Source organism: Neophocaena asiaeorientalis, unplaced genomic scaffold (assembly GCF_003031525.2).
Source record: "Neophocaena asiaeorientalis asiaeorientalis breed wild unplaced genomic scaffold, Neophocaena_asiaeorientalis_V1.1 scaffold784, whole genome shotgun sequence".
Classification (NCBI taxonomy): Eukaryota; Metazoa; Chordata; class Mammalia; order Artiodactyla; family Phocoenidae; genus Neophocaena; species Neophocaena asiaeorientalis.
In genome coordinates this window covers 67,177-80,896 of record NW_020174692.1, presented here as the reverse complement: position 1 = coordinate 80,896, position 13,720 = coordinate 67,177, and the positions used below count along the sequence as shown (strand labels likewise).

Genomic DNA, 13,720 nt, shown 5'->3' with positions numbered 1-13,720 from the left:
TATCATTCCTGTTTTAGAAGCTTTTGGTGTACAGAACTTCTCGATGTGGTTAACACAGTCTTGCTTCTTGAATTTAAGGAACGCCATGAACCAACCTATCAATTTTTCTGTGATACAGACTGCCAGAGTGCTCTGTGAAGAATCTTTTTTTCCCATTCCTACCATGTCTGGGTGAGAAGAGAGGAAAGGGTGGCAAGGGGCCAGTGTACTAATAGGCAATTCGGGTGATGCTCTGTGCTCCACTTCCTTTCTGTAGGCATTTCTTTTGGCAGCTGCAGCAGCTTGATTGGGGGAGAAAGAGGCAGCCCACCAATCACCTCTTCTTTAGCCCCTATTTTTTGCGTTCATAGAAGAGATCTTAGAGCTCCCAAAACTGACAATCTTTGGGCAAGCATCTCTGTCTTTCTCCTGGATGGTGCACTCCTTACAAAAATAGGCATCTGAGACTCTGGGGCCTCCACGGATCACACAGCGTCCCTGGTAAGAGCCATAGTTACATTCATCACACATGTGCACCAGGGTGCAGGGACACACGTAGGAGTCACAGATCACACACTTGCCATCCCATCTTTCACACAGTCTTCCAAGGGCAACACCAGCCTGCTTGCGGCAAAAGATCAAGTCCGGGTGATGTTTAGCCATAGCTCCCTCTATGCCACCCCATGATTATTTTCTAAAAGACACTCACCAAGTGAGAAATCTTCCCTGATTTTGTCACAGCCGACAGTCTCTGTTGAAGAAAGATTCTCATCTTTGTTATCAAGGGAATAGTGCAAAGGATATGAACACTGATAGAACTTCATAAGAGCAGCTGAACTTGGTATCTTGTGATGCCTAGTCTAAATCCATGGTTACTAATTTTTCAGTTTTGTGAGTAGCACATTCACTCACAGTTCTTCACATGTTGATAAAGCCTCTAGTATTACCTCCTGCCTCTCCCTGCGTGTGAACACTTTATTGGAAGGAAAGGAGCTAACCTTAAGCTGGTGTAGACCAAGTTCTTGGCTGAGGCCCCTATAACAAGACAGATTAACAAGAAAAAAGCATACAAATGTATTTAATATAACTTTTACATGACACGAGAGCCTTAATAAGGAAACAAAGACCTGAAGAAGCGATTAAACCGGAGTGTTTTCACGCTAGGTTTGATGAAGTGTGGAGAGTCGTGGAAAAATGCGATAGGATAACAGAGTATGAGCTAAGGGTAGTACACGGGAAAAGAGCAAGGCCTGTTCAGATTCCTTTCAGCATCCTTCCACCTTGGAAATAAGGATGTTCCTTTCCTCCCTGCATAGGGAGGGCCCCTCTCCCATAAGGGTTTTGTGACCTACTTCAGGGGAAGTTCAGAAAGTCCTTCCTGCATGTGACATTTCTTAAATTTTTTTCAGTTTATGCCAAGGTGCCATATCTTGGGGTAGGTTATCCTGAACACCATCAATGTTGTGAGTACACATCCAGGAAACTCATTAGCTTCAATTGTACTTGATACTTTCCTTCTTGGGTTTCCTTACTCATCCTTCCGAAGTTCTCCCAGCAGGTATGGCCTTCTCCAATTTAAGAAATTCATAATGAATAAGTAGCAGATATAGTAAGCCACAAATGGTAATATTTTCTCCTAGGCTTGTGAATTCAATGCTTTGAGAACATAATTTTCCCTACAAAAAAGTTGGAGATGGGGTTTAGAGTCTTTAGCCTCTTGTATCTTTAAAATGAAAGATTTTTAAAAATTTAAATTAAATTAAAAAGCAACATATTTTCATTGTAAAAATATTAGAAATGACAGATAAAGAGAATAAGGAAAAAATCCATCTTTAACTGCCACCACTGTCCTACACAAAAATAATTACTATCATCATATCTGTGTATATTTTTATGACCTTTTCTCTATAGGTATAAATATGCCTATATAAATAATTTCTCAAGGTTGCAGTAATAGTATAGACACAATTTCATGTTTTCTTTTGCTTTTACATTTTATAAACTCTTTTCCATGTTTTTTACATAATATTCATAGTTATTATTTTAGTGGCTAACACCATTATTTGAAATTGAGTTATTGTTAGAAGAAATGGATTCTTTGAGAAACATGTCCCCTTCTATCCTTTTAGTTTGAGCAAGGTTCTGGAGTATATAGGACATTTTCCTCTCCGCCCTGGGCATGTGCTCACCCATTTCCTTATTCCCCTTTAACTTAATACTAGACGTAATTTTTCAATCAGGCATATGAATAATATTAGACATTTATTTGGAAAGAAATAATAAATGAAAGAAGTATTCTCTGAGGAGGATCTTTTTGGATAGGGTTGAAGACAGGGTTTTTCATTTTATCTGCCGTTGGCTTCCAAATGAAAATAGAAGGGATGGCAGCTGTATTTTAGCTACAGAATTGCGCATATATGTGTGTCTGAGGAACTTTATGAAATAGCTTAGAAAATGATCATCAGTGCCTTGAACAGATTCATCACAACGTGTGTACTTATTTAAGCATATTCTTGGGTACTGTGCATTCACATGGCCTGATTTGTAATCTGTGCCATTTTTTCCCCTGAGTTTGCATATCAGAGATGATGCCTTTTTTTTCTCCCAGTACTGCTGCTTCTGCCTCTACCTGGGATTATGCAGATTCTGGTTTAAACCTCTTTATTCTTTTCTTCAAGAGCGCAGCATGATGGGCTTCATTTCTGAGAGTAAATGATAATGGATTTCAGCTTTCACCAGTGACATTTGGAAACTACAAGTCTTTAATAATATGTGTGCCACACAATGAAAATGGTCACCCTGTTCCAAGGATGTGAAAATGTAAATAAAATAGCAGTGCTGTAAATATGTAGAGGCTAAATCTTAAAATGAAGGTGGGGGTCCTAATTATTTTAATGGAACCAATTTTATGATTTTTCAAGTGGGATGTAAAGGACAATCTTATCTATAGTGGGTACTTGGGATAATCAAGGGAAAGCTCTTAGAAAGGGCTTAATTTATTCTGTCAGATATTCAAGGCTATAAAACATTTCAACAAATCAAAGCCATCATTTGAGAAATAATAAAGATTAAAAGCCAACATCAGACACCACAAACTTGGGTCCTTCCTGCCCAGTTTTATATTAAATAAAGCGTGCTTATCATCGATTAGCATTTATTTCTGTCTCACTGGGTATACAGTGCTTTTTGATGGTCTGGATCCCAGACCCAATTTCTTGTCTAAAACAACTGAGTTTCCATCTTTTGCTGATAAACACAATGTGTGAAGGTCGTAAAGAGAGAGTTTCGATAAATTTGTCAGACCTGGGCTTCATGGCTGCATCTGCTGGGGGGGAGGGGCAAGGGTATCTGAAAAGAGCAGGGGTGTTTCTCTAAAGAGCAATGACCTTGAGAGATAAGATCACTGAAACCTCAAATCCCAGTTTTGGATCTTGAGGTGAAGAAACCTTTGCCGCATTCCTGAATTTCCATTTTCCTTATTCCCATTTACTGCTAGCAGAGACTGGCAATCAGTTTCCTACCTTTATGAAAACCCAGTTTATTGGGCTTCTCACTCCCACGCTACCTCTTCTGTAAGAGAAAGAGGAGGATTTTCTGCTCCAAATGCCTGGGGAGGACCTTTCCTCATTTCCTATTCCTGAATCATCTGGGCCTTTGCAGTTGAGTATTGACTGGTGACAGTGACACCTCCACCTTGGTGTAATATGTCTTTCAAGTGAGAAGCCTTTCCTGGTCAATACTGAATCAATTTGCTCTGGCAGTCTAATTGAATGCCTCCCTCAGACAAATGGGTCACTGGGGGAAAGGGTAAAACCTTGATATGCAGATCTCAGTCGAAGCCTCAGAGAAGGCCGTTTTAAAAATATATATTCCTCTTGAGAAGCAGCCTATGTAACAAAAACAGTGCTAGTTATTTGCACAGCAAAATGGACATAAATCAATGTATTTGCGTATTTCTTTTTGTTGGACTACTATCTTACTTTAACTTGATCCCTGGAGAGAGAGTGAGATGGACAGACAAACAGACAGACAGAAACAGAGAGAAGAGAGAGACCAAAGCTCTAGCATGACCCCTAGGATGAGAAACTTCTTGCCTTAAAATTTGGGGTATGTTGATCTCTTTTTTAGAATTCACACCATTTCCATATAGCAAATTACATTGATGTTTAAATTGTTTGATATCCTTAATATTAATAAAATACAGCTTCTTCCTAAGATGATTGTGTTTTTTTCTCAGTGTTCCTTTGGGGGTTTATAAGAAGAAAGGGGCAGGTGAGTGCCCAGCATTGTGTTAGCTTGTTTCTAAAAACTGTCTTAGTCCTTACTCCAGCCCTATGAGAAGAGTAATCCCTGATTTACAGAGAAGGAAACTCACTCAGAGAGCTTGGTAACTTGCCCAAGGTCATTTAGTTACTTGTCAGTATGAACCAAACTCTGGTATCTCCAAGGCCAGTGCTTCTTTTCCCATAGGGTTGGATTTTGAATCACTTTTTAAAAATAATATCTTGGGGACCATTGTTATCTGATTCATCTTTTTACCTACCTGGTGTGAAAATGTGTACATACTTTGTATGTTAGTTTCCTGTTGCTGCTGTAACTAATGGCCAAAAACTTAGTGGCTTTAAACAAATTTATTATTTTTCAGTTCTGGAGGTCAGAGTCCAAAAATGGATCTTACTGGGCTAAAATCAAGGTGCTGGCAGGCTTGCGATCCTATCTGGAGGCTGTAGGGGAGAAGCTGCTTTCCTCCTTTTCCAGCTTCTAGAAGTTGCCCTCACTTCTTGGCTCATGGCCCCTTCCTTCCTCTTCAAAGCCAGCAATGGTTGGTTGAGTCTCTCTCACGTTGTATCAGTCTGACTCCTGCTTTTGTCATTGCTGTGATTACGTTGGGTCCAACCGTCCAACCGGATAATCCAGGATAATCTTCACAGGTCAACTGATTAACAACCTTAATGCCATCAGCAGCCTTAATTCCCCCTTGCTATGTAGCCTGACATAGTCATAGTCAGGGGAGTAGAACATGGACATCTTTGGGGGACCATTATTCTGCCCACTGTATGTTATGAAATCTTTTAACAGAATAACACAGTAGTGAGAGATCCAGGATTTGAAGTCAGATTGCCTGAGTTCAAGTCCTAGCCCACTGCTTTCTCACTGTGTGGTCTGGGGCAAATCAATTACATTCTCTGTGCCTTGGCATTCTCATCTATCAAATGGGAATAACAATTTGTGGTAGAGATTGAGATAATGTATACAGAATATTCAGCATTACTAGCACATGGCATACAGTAGATGTCCAATAATTCTTGGCCGTTATGGTTTATGAAACAGTACATGGGTGCATGGTGCATTGTGCTGCACAAAAGGTTTCACAGATATTATTTTGTTAGATTTTCCACTGCTCTGGCACTTACTGTTTTTTTTTTTTTATCATACAAATTGTGAAATTTTTTGTTCTAGTTCTGTGAAAAATGCCAGTGGTAGTTTGATAGGGATTGCATTGAATCTGTGGATTGCTTTGGGTAGTATAGTCATTGTCACAATGTTGATTCTTCCAATCCAAGAACATGGTATATCTCTCCATCTATTTGTATCATCTTTAATTTCTTTCATCAGTGTCTTATAATTTTCTGCATACAGGTCTTTTTTCTCCTTAGGTAGGTTTATTCCTAGGGCACTTACTATTAATACATTTGTAGTTTATTGTGAAGTTATTTTTAATCCAAGTTGAACTTGTAAAAAAAAAATGGCTTAAAATTAAAGGAAATTTAGGGGGAAATCCACTTTTTAAAACTTCATTTTAGTTTTTTAATACTTCTAAGTCTTTACCTACACACATTCAACAGTTATTTTTGAGCTTCTAGAAAGTAGAGACAGTGTTTTTGTTCATTCTCTAGGCACGGGCTTGAACATAATTAGCATGTAATGAATGCAGATAAATGCCTGAAGGAATACAAAGAGGCTGAAATGGCCAGAGGTGAGGGCATAGGCTGGAAAGTGCTGAGACTTTTGCATTCTCTCACTTTATTTGCTGCATTGAAAGTCCCGCTAGTGGGTCCCTTGACCTTGATGTGTTTAAACTTTTCAACTCATTGAGGACATAGCAACTTACTAAGAGCTGCCTTGATCGAATAATTGAATTTGCCTTTAGCCATGTGCAGGTAACAGAAAACTGGTCTCAAATTGTCTAAAACAATGAGGCATTTATCAGCTCATGTAACTGAGAACTCACAGAGGTAGGTCAGGCTTCAGGTCAGGCTGGAGCCAGTGGTTCATAGAGTCCATCATTTTGTTGCTTCCTTCCTCTTCTCTGTTTTCATTATGCCTTGTGTGGTTTGCCACAAGATGGCTGCTAGCAGCTTCTGGCGGCTCTGTGCTTCCTTGCTTATGTCCTGCAGGGGTAGACAGCACAACTTTTAGTAGCAGTCACAAGAGAGCAAAGAACTATGTTTCTTAGAAGCCTCCAAGAAGGAGTTCTCCATATCTCATTGGCTGGGGTGGAATCTCACCTTCTTGTGACATCCCTGAAGGAATCACAGTGGCCAAGGGAGAGCAACGTGTTGATCAGTTTATACCAATTAGAGGTCACCAAGAACCACTGTATGTGTGTGTGTGTGTGTGTGTGTGTGTGTGTCTGTGTGTATGTTCAGCTTTTTCCTAAAAAGTTGCCAGATGAAATATAGGATAGAAAAAGTACTCAAGCTGCGCAGGGGAGAGGAGGATTCTGAGCAGCCAAACCCAGCAAAAATGGAAACAACTCAGCACATTTGAGGGTGTAAAAGAAGAAATTCTTCTCCTAGGTAATGAAACCTGGCTGAGTTGGGGTCCTAGTCTCTTATACCATTATAAGCAGGTCTCTTGAGTCATCCTTCTTGCTTATCATCTTGTTGATTTATGGAGCATTTCTTAAAGTTTTTGAGTTTTCCTGTTAGAGTGTAAGTGCTTCATTATTCATTTGCAAGGATTTATCCAACAACTACTCATGAGAGCTGCTCTTCTAAGCACTGGGGAATTCAGAAGTGAACAAAACATAGCCCCAAACTTTAAGGATCTTACCACCAATAGGAGAATAGAGCCCCCAAGCTTCAGGATCCTTGGTTAGTTTCAAGGGTAAAACCTTGCTAGAGTCTCAGTCTGACTATAATTGGGTCAAGAAAGCTGTTTGTACAGGAGCATGAAGAACCCACTCACTTATCTCAAAGGGAGCGATTTAGGGAAGGACTCAAGTATTGTGGATGAAAGGTGGACAGTCAGTAACAGAGACAGACGCAGTTTAAACCTCTCATACTAAAGTCATAAACATAGGGTGGCTGGGAGCGGGACGGGATGATTGAGACTGGGATGCAGAGAGAGGTGGAAGCCTGAAATGCACTCCATGGGGGCCTGGTGTGAACTGAATTGAAAGTGGTTTGAAACCATGCAGTTGCATCACAGTTCATGACCTCTATTGGGAGGTCCTAGAGAGGAACCTAGGGTAGAATCTGTCAATTAAAATCCTATTTTCTCTTCAAGAAGTAGGCCCTCTGGGTCATCCTGTGAGCTTCCACTGATGATGAACTTCACATCTTAACTGCTTTCTCTCTAAGTAACTACCTCCCTACCGTGAAAGGTGTGGATCCCTTGGTGCATACAAAACTTACTTTAAGCAATGAATCGACTTTCTGCAGATCAGTTCAGGAAAGCCCACAGGGCAGGATCTAGCTGGGGGCAAGGACTAGGGTTTAATCAGGTTGCTTAGACTGTATCCACTCAAGTGGTTGCCATTTTTTCTCAATTTTGTAATGTTTCAGTGCTAGAAGAACAGAGGAAGCCTAAATATATTGAAACACATTTATTAAATTTAACACATTACATTCAAAGAAAAATAAGATGACCCACATGAATGGTATTTTAGTAGTTATTATACATATGACAGTTAGTCATAGTGGAATTTTTTGCCAGTTATTCTAATTAGTATTATTTTGACATAGCCAGACCAGTTTTGGGTGTTCTCTTTGCTTTGTTAGTTTTCCAATATCCATAAATAGCATTAACGTTTGTTGGGATCCTTGAAGGGAGCCCATTAAATAAAACCCTGTGTCCTGCCTGAGTGCTAAGAAAAGTAAGAATTAAGACAACAGAGTAAAATAGATGAGAGCTCATCTTTAGTTACTCATAAAGGCTCAGTTGGAGGATATATTTAATCCTACTTTCCCACCTGGTCATGGGCTGTGCTGAACCATGGCTGACTCTCTGTGGGTGGGGCAGGGATGGAGGAGAAGAGTTGTCAGGGCATGACTTGGGGCTGCCCTGGAGGAACACAAAGGAAGCAAGAGGTATAAAGGAAGAGCTGAACTGAGCACGTCCAGTTTATTCCTTCAAATTTATCAATCAGATAGGTTACTCCCAGAGAGGTCATGGGTGTTACACTGAATGAGTTCCCTTCATCGGGAGTAGAGAAGAAGTATTCCCTTTAACTTTGTAAACAGTTTTTCTAGATGTTTTGTACAGTTTAATCCTCTCTTTATATACTGACTCAACCATACTGTCATCCAAAGACAAGATCTTGGATTTAAAACAGCCATAGTATTTCCTTTATCCTCTATCATCTTTTCTTCTACCCCATTCCTCCTCCTCTTACACTAAATCTGGCCCTGGAGCTCAGGCTTCTGGAGGTCCTCTTCTATATTTATTTAAATTACGTATATTAAATCCCATTCAGGAGGTTCATAGCTTTTCATGTGCCAGTCATTTTACATACGTTATCCCATTTAATCCACAACAAACCTGGGGAATAGAATTTATTCTCATTTCTAGATGCAGAAACTATCTCTCAGAGAGGGTAATTCATCCAAGGTTAAAGAGATAGTAAATAGTGAAAACAGGATTCATGTCCCTTCACTTCAGAGCCTGAGTCCCTTCACTCCAAAGCCAAGCACTTTGTTCTAGTCTTGGCAGTAGTGAGAATGGGCGTGAGTCTGAGATGAAATGCATCTGCATGAAATGAGCAAGGTCACATGGGTCTTTGGTAGAGGTGGGTACAGGAAAGAGCATAGCTGGACATGGAGCTCTCTGAAAAGGTGGAGGGAAGGTGAGAGAAAAGTAATTTGCATTTTTAATATAGGCATCTGTCCTCCTAACTCTACTCTACGTGGAGAGAAGTTAGAAGCTGGGCAGGCTACAGAGTTAACTTTTCTAACTTTCCTGTGTGCCGTAGGACTTGGACTTGGGAAAGTCTTGATTTGGCTCTGGATGGCAGCCCTGGGGCAGTGATGTTCAGGTGTGTCAACAGTTGAGTTCAGTAGTTTTTTGACCTACTTTTCTTAGACAGGGATCTGTTTTCCACTGCTGGCCTCCAAAGGCCTCTTCTCTCCTAGGACACCTCTTCCCTACCCACCTCCCTTTCCTCAGGCCAGGAAGCTGGTGGGAGAGGAGTGCGTTGCAGCCTGCAGTGCTAAGAACTCTTACGGTCCATGGTTAATAGGGCTTCTCTGTTGTTGATGGAGGAGAGAGAAAAGGAAGTGTGTATTCTATTTTCCTTTCTTGGGGAGTGGATAGCTGTGCCCTTGAATGACTGTTTTTGAGGACCTATGGTTTCCTGACCATCTTTGTCTCTGGAACCGAATGTTTTCCTTTACTTTCTTCTGGGTTGATAATGCCATAAAACTTGTCTTACTTTTTTCTCTGGGAGTGCTGTGTGTGCCACACCGCCCCTGTCACCACTAAACTAAATATTAAGACAATCAGTCATTCAGATCCCATCTGCCTATAGCAGTGCACTAGGAGTAGTCACCAGGTTGACTGTAGCATGTGAACAGAATTTGCTTTTTGATTTAACAGAAACTTTCAGGTGTTATAGCTCAGGGATGATGTGCTGGTATATTTATAATAACTAGTTTTCTTCTTTCCCACTTATGTGGATACCTGATTAGAATAATAAACATCTGATCCAGAATTATGGGCGAGATCCTAAGCTTACAGCGTGACAATGACTAAATACTTGGCTGAGACTTGTGAAATCCAGTGGTAATTTACTGGTCTGTTATATACTATGGGCCTGAGTTACATCATGAAATTCTTAATTACAGAAGGGTGGCAAAAGGAGATTTTAAACATTATTGATAGTGTTTCTGAAATACTTGGGATTTCCCAAAGCAGGATCTTATTGCTTGATCTCTGGTCCATTTGTACTTCTATGGTCCATTGGCCTTTGTAGATTTATTCATTTTTCCTGTTTATACTAAAAAGTAAAATAAATAAAATAAAGCACTAAAAATCCATTTTCTTCATTTCCACACTGCCCAAAGAGACTACACAGTAAGTACTCTAGGAAACTTATCTTGATTTTAAATCCTATCAGTAAGCGTGAGAAAGAAAAAGAAAACCATTTTTGATTGATTTCTTTCATTCTGCATCCAACTCCTTTACAAACAAACTGGAAACTCTGACAGGATTCTATTCCACTGATTTTTTTTCTTGGTTGGGGTGATGAGAGAGCCCATCAGTCATTTCTTTAAAATTGTATCTTTGAGATATCTGTGTTGTTCATGAAGTACTTACGAGTTTTGTCCTTGAACTGATTCCCAAGCAGGAACTCACTCACAGACTTCAGTAGAAGTATGCAACCCACGTGTCCTTGAGTTTGGCAGGACCACTGGAAAAGCGTTCACATGTTATGTACAGTATATCTTTTATAAGGCACCTTAGTGCCATGTCATAGATTGAAATGGGCAAGGTGATTCTGGTCAAGAACATATAGATTGTTGCTAGCTGGGGCTGGAGACGTTTGGTATACGTTTAGCTTGAAGTTTCCCTATCACCAAAGAATAGTTTGACTCAATTTTCTTTGTATAATTGCAAAGATGAGAAAAAGTTGGGGGGAAATTCTTTAACTTTCCAGACAGTCCCCTTATCATCTTTCCTGTTAAGAATAGCTCATATTTCTTGAGAGCTAACTATGCGCTAGCCCTTGCACTAAATGCATGGGTACACTGGTAAATGTTAAACAATCAGCTCTCAATTAAAAAAAAAAAGTTCTAATTTGTAGCATCTGCCTGTTTCTGTGGTGTAAATACTCCCACCACGACCAGTGCCAGGCCATATGTGTGATGTCTCTGAAGGGAGACTTGGGAAGAGATGCTGCCCAAAGGCTCTTGTGAGCAGAAAGGAGTCAAGACCAGCACAGCCCCGGCTAAATGTTTTACAAAATGTGCTAACTCTCACAACAAGTCTATGATTTGGGTACTGTAACAGCCTCGTTTCAAAGATGAGAGCACTGAAGCCCTGAGAGGTGAATTAACTTACCCACGTTACACAGCTAGCATGTAGGACAGCTAGGATGTGCACACAGCAACACGGCTCCAGAACCTGTGCTCTTAACCACAGTGCTGTATCACCTGCAGTCTTTGTGGTGGTTTTGCCTTCAGTTCAGGAATTTCGTGGAAGTACTGTTTAGGAATATGAGGTGGCTGAGTGTGAAACCTATAAAGTAGAAAATATTTGTATTAATCTATACATTCATACCTGTGTAAGTTCATCTCTGTAAAATTAATTTAGGTAGTGGTTATGAGGGGCCATCATTTGGGGGCTAGTTAGTGCTCACCTGGGGAAAAGCTTCTAAAAGTAGGTAAAAACCATCTCAAGACAGAGCGTATGAGTAGAAAGGTCGAGGATGGGGAGACCCTGTGGATGGATGGTGACGACAGGAAGTAAGGTTCTGTGAGCAGAGACAGACAGCCCAGGCTCCTGGCTCTGAGTCAAATGCCACCAAACTGGAACAGCTTCATGGAGCACTTCTACCCGCATTTCCTAGAGGAATGCTTCTGCTTGTCTGCTCACCGGCCAGTGAGCTTCAGATACTTCAGCTTGGCCTTAACATACCATTAGTGAGGGTGTCTCCATTATCTGAGCCATGAACTCTAAGAAAAGCTAATATGCTCCCTTAGTTACCCCTCTTTGGCTCCTTGATGACGCAGTTTACTTCTATGGGTGTAGTTATGTAAGTAGGATTTTTTTGGTTTTTTTTTTAGAGGAGCCTGAAAGAAACACTCTTTCTGTGCTCACAAGACTTCTGACACCAGATAGTTGTTTTTGTTTTTTTTTTTTTCCCCACACCATGCAGTTCTCCAATTTTCAGCAGACACCAACTGGGTATCCTACAGTTTCACTCAATTTTGACACTAACTGCCCGGAATTAGCTAAAGACAGGCTAAGCACTCAGTCCCACAAGACTGTCCCCAGCTTTGGTTGCGACTAACTGGCTGTAAATTGGGGGCTCCCACAACCCCCTCCTCAGGTTTGATAGTTTGCTAGAGCAGCTCATGGAACTCAGGAAAGTGTTTTACTTATTATTACTGGCTTATTATTAAGGATACAGCTCATGAGCAGCCAAATGGAATAGATGGTTGGGCAAGGTATGGGGTGGGGTTACATGGAGCCTCTACAGCCCCTTTGGATGCACCACCCTCCCTGCACCTGTATGTGTCCACAGACCTGGCAGCACTCCAGACTCCTGCCTTTAGAGTTTTTATGTAGGTGCATTATGTAGGCATGACTGATTAAATCATTGGCCGTTGATGATTAACTCAGTCTTCAGTCTCTCTTTCCTCCCTGAAGGTTGGGGACTGGAGCTGAAAATCCCAAACCTCGAATCTCCTTGTTGGTTCCTGTTGGTTCCATCCTCCAAGAGTCACCTCATTAGCAGAAACTCAGGTACGGCTGAAAAGAACTTGTTACGAATAACAAAATACACTCCTCTCAGTGCTATCACTCAGGACATTCCAAGGGTTTTCAGAGGTCTGTGCCAGGAATGGGAGATGAAGACCAAGCAGTGTTTCTTATTACATCACAACATCACAGAGCCTTTTCTCTGATTTAGGCAAAAGGGTCTGTAAAAAAGAAAATTATTACCAATCATAATTACTGTTTTTGACATTCAAGGTCCATACAATCACGCTGGTAAAATCCAGATGTCCCTCAAGGGAAGTTGTTTCCTGGTCACCTCTGGCTTCTAGTTCTGTTTGTAAATCAGCCCCTCACTGTTTCACATGTGCTGTCCCACTATTGGCTGAACTCTAATTTTCTTCCATTTTCTTGGTTTTCTGTTTCTCAATTTTTCTTTACTGGCTCAGCTACTCTTAAAAGTCCTCCTATTTCATTGTGTGGTTTTCTCTACCTACCACCTTCAAAGTCAGCTCCAGGCCTCTCTCTGCAAACTAAAGACCCATTAGTATACTCTGAAAAGCTTGGGCCTTTCTTCCTTCTCTAGTCATCTTTAATAGAGAAGAAACAGTGCAGAACAGATCCTCAATGATATGAAATATGCACCCATGTATCCCCCCATCCCCTACCCTCCACCCCCCCTGAGTAGAACTGGCTTGCTCACTTTGGTTCTGGTAACATTTAATTTGATTTTCTGTTTTCACATGGAACAAATATAATTCTAGAATTTGCTCAAATGCAGTTCGGCTGTAGAATAAGTAGTCACGATACGGCAGATAAAATCATTGCTTAGTGTGATTGTCTAACTACAAAATCTGTTCTGTCCCTCAGGGGCTCAGTCTCCTTTGTGTTTTCTTATCTCAATATTGGTTTTATCCTTTAAATCAATCCATTAGCATAAAGGTAGGTTTGCTAGAATATAGATTATAGAATTGTCTGGCAAGAAGCAGTGTGTCCAGGTATGTTTGGGGGGTGGGTTCCTCTTGTGAACAGGCCGAAGCCAACTTGGATATGCTTTGGGGTAGATATCAGTAGCCCCTAC

The 13,720-nt window shown here is 40.8% G+C and overlaps 1 pseudogene; it reads right to left on the bottom strand.

The window, feature by feature from the left end:
• Positions 1-324: 324 nt before the first annotated feature.
• Positions 325-642, bottom strand: LOC112409017 (PHD finger-like domain-containing protein 5A pseudogene; annotated as a pseudogene).
• Between the last annotated feature and the right edge of the window lie 13,078 nt (positions 643-13,720).